Source organism: Salmo salar, chromosome ssa12 (assembly GCF_905237065.1).
Source record: "Salmo salar chromosome ssa12, Ssal_v3.1, whole genome shotgun sequence".
Lineage (NCBI taxonomy): Eukaryota > Metazoa > Chordata > Actinopteri > Salmoniformes > Salmonidae > Salmo > Salmo salar.
Window position 1 is genome coordinate 7,226,222 of NC_059453.1, and position 6,651 is coordinate 7,232,872.

Genomic DNA, 6,651 nt, shown 5'->3' on the forward strand with positions numbered 1-6,651 from the left:
AAGGAAACAATGACTAACTGCAAGCATTGCAAAGAAACCACTAATGTTAGCCTGCTATTCAATGGAGTGGCTGTGATGCCAGACTTTGATGACAAAATTTGCCCACAAAGGACCGCTGCGCCCACCTTCACAAGGTGAGTCAAAAATGTATTGTATGCATACATGATGTGATATGCAAGGGAGACATACTGTAGCTAAGAAAGTAATACTAAGTGTATATTGTGTAGTAAGCTGTTAGTAGCCCATGTGCCTCACCCTAATGATGTGGTCTATTTTCACTAACGCGGTATTGTGAACACATCGTTCGTGGCCCGGTGTGGGCTTGTTTGGCTACTTGTTTGTACAGCTTTGACAGGTCTGATATTATTGGTGGTGCTTGGCTTATACGTGCAAATTCAGCACACACAACATTCTATAATGTAATTGTGTTATTTGACGTGTCAAATAAAATGTTTATTTAACGCGTCAAATAGTGTTATATTACGCATATTTTTTGGACACGCAAAGATCCAAACGGCGTTCAATATGCCTCACCCTAATACTTTGGTCTATTTTCACCTCTTAAATGTTGCCTCCTGTTCTAACTTGGTGGTGAACAAATAGCCTATAACCTGTTTTAGAGAAATGTAATTATCGAATATTGTAAGAGCTTTCATTGTCTGTTTATATGCCCCATTTATTTATCCTACGGTTCTAACTTGTACATGGGGTATACTGTAAGAACAGCCCATGTTCTGAATTCTGTCGCTGTACATTTCAAAAGTGCTGAACAAATAGTTATCTTGACTATGTCGGTCGTCGCTTGCTCATTAATGTCTTAGTCGAAATGACAGATTGCCTCTTATCCGCTTGTCTTCCCCTTATGCCATAGTTTGTACATCTCAAGTGTCAGTAGAAACCACATTTGTTTAAGCAAGTCAGCCATATCTATGTTTTTTTATTGTCAGTAAATGAGGCTGAATGAACTGTTTCGCTGCCAAACAAGGCTCCATTGATAGCCAGGTGTAACAGTGGTAAGGTGTTGGGACTCTGCTGAGAACACACACAGGAGAAAAGCCTTATCACTGTTCCCAGTGTGGAAAGAGTTTTAGTCAGTTAGGGAACCTGAAAAGTCATAAGCAAATACACTCTGGAGAGAAGCCTTACTCCTGTTCCCATTGTGGAAAAAGTATTAGGTGTTTAGGGACTCTGAAATCACATGAGCGAATGCACACACATAAAAAGCTCGACCAATGTTCCTTGTGTGGAAAGCGGTTTACCCAGTTAGAAGCCCTGATTATGCATGACAGGACACACACAGGAGGGGATAAGACCTACCACTGCTCCCAGTGTGGAAAGAGATTTAACTGGTTAACGCACCTGAATAAGCATGAAAGAATACATACACAGGAGGAGAAGACATACCACTGCTCTCATTGTGGAAAGACATTTTCCCAGTCAGAGGACCTGAAATCACATGAGAGAATAGAGAGGCTGTGTTCTGACTTGTGTTTTTGACTGAGAATGTGTTTTTGTTTAATCCTCATGCAATCAAATTGTATATATGAAACCAGAATAAGTTTACTTTTGTTGTTGTTTCTTCATTTAGAGACATGATAATGTCTAATACCAGATGAAATATTTTAAAATGTCAATTTGGTTTTGATTATGAGCTTTTATTGATTTGATACAAGTATAAACCCTCTTATGTTGTTCATCATATGATTTTCTATTGCAAAATGTCAATTGTTATATAAGTAAGTAAGTAGCCTTGCACAAGCCTTTGTGTTTGTATTTATTATGGATCCCCCCTACTCTCCCTGGGGTCCAGCAAAATTAAGGCAGTTAAACATTTTAAAAACATTACAAAACATTCAAAACAGATTTCACAACATATTAAGTGTGTGCCCTCAGGCCTCTACTACCACATATCTACAACACAATCCATGTGTACATGTGTGTATAGACCCCCGACTTTCCAACCTGAAGATCACTGACGTCATGATTTGACCTTGTTCCCAGTTGTCTTGAGAGTCCCATTATTCCACCATGTCAGAGAAAACACTGTTGATGATTGCAAAAACGATTTGATGAATGCAACATATTTTTCTGGATTAAAATAATATTCATATTTTTTAACTGTGTTAGCTACTAGTGGACGTTCATTATATACAGTGAGGGAAAAAGGTATTTCATCCCCTGCTGATTTTGTACGTTTGCCCACTGACAAAGAAATGATCGGTCTATAATTTTAATGGTAGGTTTATTTGAACAGTGAGAGACAGAACAACAACAAAGAAATCCAGAAAAACGCATGTCAAAAATGTTATAAATTAATTTGCATTTTAATGAGGGAAATAAGTATTTGACCCGTCTGCAAAACATGACTTAGTACTTGGTGGCAAAACCCTTGTTGGCAATCACAGAGGTCAGACGTTTCTTGTAGTTGGCCACCAGGTTTGCACACGTCTCAGGAGGGATTTTGTCCCACTCCTCTTTGCAGATCTTCTCCAAGTCATTAAGGTTTCGAGGCTGACGTTTGGCAACTCGAACCTTCAGCTCCCTCCACAGATTTTCTATGGGATTAAGGTCTGGAGACTGGCTAGGCCACTCCAGGACCTTAATGTGCTTCTTCTTGAGCCACTCCTTTGTTGCCTTGGCCGTGTGTTTTGGGTCATTCTCATGCTGGAATACCCATCCACGACCCATTTTCAATGCCCTGGCTGAGGGAAGGAGGTTCTCATCCAAGATTTGACAGTACATGGCCCCGTCCATCGTCCCTTTGATGCGGTGAAGTTGTCCTATCCCCTTAGCAGAAAAACACCCCCAAAGCATAATGTTTCCACCTACATGTTTGACGGTGGGAATGGTGTTCTTGGGGTCATAGGCAGCATTCCTCCTCCTCCAAACACGGCGAGTTGAGTTGATGCCAAAGAGCTCCATTTTGGTCTCATCTGACCACAACACTTTCACCCAGTTGTCCTCTGAATCATTCAGATGTTCATTGGCAAACTTCAGACGGGCATGTATATCTGCTTTCTTGAGCAGGGGGACCTTGTGGGCGCTGCCTGATTTCAGTCCTTCAAGGCATAGTGTGTTACCAATTGTTTTCTTGGTGACTATGGTCCCAGCTGCCTTGAGATCATTGACAAGATCCTCCCGTGTAGTTCTGGGCTGATTCCCCACCGTTCTCATGATCATTGCAACTCCACGAGGTGAGATCTTGCATGGAGCCCCAGGCCGAGGGAGATTGACAGTTATTTTGTGTTTCTTCCATTTGCGAATGATCGCACCAACTGTTGTCACCTTCTCACCAAGCTGCTTGGCGATGGTCTTGTAGCCCATTCCAGCCTTGTGTAGGTCTACAATCTTGTCCCTGACATCCTTGGAGAGCTCTTTGGTCTTGGCCATGGTGGAGAGTTTGGAATCTGATTGATTGATTGCTTCTGTGGACAGGTGTCTTTTATACAGGTAACAAGCTGAGATTAGGAGCACTCCCTTTAAGAGTGTGCTCCTAATCTCAGCTCGTTACCTGTATAAAAGACACATGGGAGACAGAAATCTTTCTGATTGAAAGGGGGTCAAATACTTATTTCCCTCATTAAAATGCAAATCAATTTATAACATTTTTGACATGCGTTTTTCTGGATATTTTTGTTGTTATTCTGTCTCTCACTGTTCAAATAAGCCTACCATTAAAATTATAGACTGATCCTTTCTTTGTCAGTGGGCAAACGTACAAAATCAGCAGGGGATCAAATACTTTTTTCCCTCCCTGTACATCTATGTATTGTTACACCATGCAGGAGGAGTAAAGACCTAGTCTGTTCATTTTAATATTATCTGTTAGTCTACTTGAATTAATATGAAATTGCCTTATGCACAGTTCAGACGCTAAATTTATGGCGATTTGAACTGAATAGAAAAATAACAACAGTAAACATGTTGACCCGCCATGTTGACCCGTTTGGCCAATCAGTGTAATTTAGCAAATGCCGGATCTATGGCAAGATGCATCATTAACCCAGGTTTTGTCAAAGTTGGGCCAGTGGTGTCAGATACTATACTAATTGTGTGCCAAATTTCACCACTCTGAGTCAAACAGATCACCACCGTGTGGTAGATATGAATGTTCTTGCATATATTGAGTCTTGACAGTGTTTGCAACATGTGTACCAAATGTTTTTACAATACGAATATCCTTGACTGATTTATATGCCTTTATGTGCCAGACAACGCCCACCTGCAGGGTTATTGGTCAAATAGCAGCCATTTTATTTTAGGTACAAGTCTGGAAAATATTTCGTTTTTAGAGACCTTTGGCCATAGATGCCACATATCAAGTTTGGTGCAGATTGATCATTCGGTGCCAGAAGAGTAGAGTTTTCAGTGTTTTCCACAAAATTCAAAAGTTACCACAGCCACAAAGTCAGAAGGTCTGCCTACTTGACCAATCAGATGAGGAGTGTATTCCGATTTGCGTGAAACACATTTTTTTAAATTACATTCGGAAAGCATTCAGACCCCTTGCCTTTTCCACATTTTGTGACGTTACAGCCTTATTCTAAAATGGATTAAATATATAAAAATGCTCATCAATCTACACACAATACCCCATAATGACAAAGCGGAAACAGATTTTTAGAAATGTTTGCAAAAAATGAAATACTTTGTTTAAGTATTCAGACCCTTTGCTATGAGTCTCGAGAATGACCTCCGGTGCATCCTGTTTCCGTTGACCATCCTTGAGATGTTTCTCCAACGTCATTGGGAGTCCGTTGTAGTAAATTCAATTGATTGGACATGATTTGATATATAAGGTCCCACCGTTGACAGTGCATGTCAGAGCAAAAACCAAGCCATGAGGTTGAACGTAGAGCTCTGAGACAGGATCGTGTCGAGGCACAGAACTAGGGAAGGGTACCAAAACATTTCTGCAGCATTGAAGGTCCCCAGGAACACAGTGGCCTCCATCATTCTTAAATGGAAGAAGTTTGGTACGACCAAGACTCTTCCTAGTGCTGGCCGCCCGGCCAAACTGAGAAATCGGGGGAGAAGGGCCTTGGTCAGGGAGGTGATCGAGGGAAAGATGAACTGAGAAAAGTACAGAGAGATTCTTGATGAAAACCTGCTCCAGAGCTCTCAGGACCTCAGACTGGGGCAAAGGTTCACCTTCCAACAGAACAATGACCCTAAGCACACAGCCAAGAGAACGCAGGAGTGGCTTCGGGCCAAGTCTCTGAATGTCATTGAGTGGCCCAGCCAGAGTCCGGACTTGAACTCGATTGAACATCTCTGGAGAGACCTGAAAATAGCTGTGCAGCAACGCTCCCCATCCAACCTGACAGAGCTTGAAAGGATCTGCAGAGAACAATGAGAGAAACTCCCCAAATATAGGTTAGCCAAGCTTGTAGCGTCATACCCAAGAAGACTCAAGGCTGTGCTGTAATTGCTGCCCAAGGTGCTTCAACAAAGTACTGAGTCTGAATTTTTATGTAAATGTCATATGTATTTTTATTTTATAAATTTGATCATTTCAAACAACCTGTTTTTGCTTTGTCATTATCGGGGTATTGTGTGTTATTGATGACGGGAAAAAAACAAACAGTTTAATCAATTTTAGAACAAGGCTGTAAAGTAACAAAATGTGGAAAAAGTCAAGCAGTCTGAATGCTTTCTGAATGCTCTGTATCTCGAGTTCAAGTTTGAGAACCAAATATCTAAATACATTCAGGAAAAAGAATTGGCAATGTCACTAACATCCATAACATTGAGAAAGGACCAATGTCACTCAAATTCATAACATCGAGGAAGGACCATTTTTTGGTCAAAAGGGTAAGTAGCATGCTCTTGTTTCAGATGCCTAGTAGCTAACTGTTAATAGCCTCATCTAAAATGAGTTCGCTAGCTGGCATCAGGGATTCCATTCCAAGCACAGAGGAGTTATTCTACTGGATAGAGAAACGTTGTTAGTTTCCATACAAGCCTTTCATTCTAATAGTAATATATATGTTGTTGACCTTCACCAGACGTCCAGCCTTTAACAGGAAAACAACAGTTGGGAGAGGAAAAGGCTCCTCTTTAAATGGGGTTCCATTTCAAGTTGTTGGCACAAAGACATATGAATGTCACCGAGGGGAAAGACAGACAAACAAAAGCCTAAGAGAAATATAAGGCTGAAATTAACAAGAAGACTGTAATTGCAAAGACAGATCACTAATTTATACCATACATATTTACAACATTCATTTCATTTGACTTGTGTTCAATTACTAACTAACAATGGAATGTTCCTCAACAAAATGGAAGATGGGACTTTAAAACGGGTGACCCAACTCTGTTGTCTCTAAAGATCCCATGGTACTGATGAATCTGGTCAGCATACAGACTCATCTGATTGGTCGAGGAGGCGGGCCTTCTGACTCTGTGGCTGTGGTAACTGGTGACGACCATGGGTCCTTGAGGAAAATTGGTTCCTTGTGAGGAGAGGGACCTATGTACCGAATTTCATGACTTTGAGTAAAACGGGGTGAATGGAGCATGACCTTTCAAAGTGTACATTTTCAATCTCTTGTTATAGCGCCACCATCTGGCCAATCGGTGTAATTTTGTAAATGCCAGATCTCTATGGCAAGACGCATCATTCACCCAAGTTTCGTCAATATCAGGTTT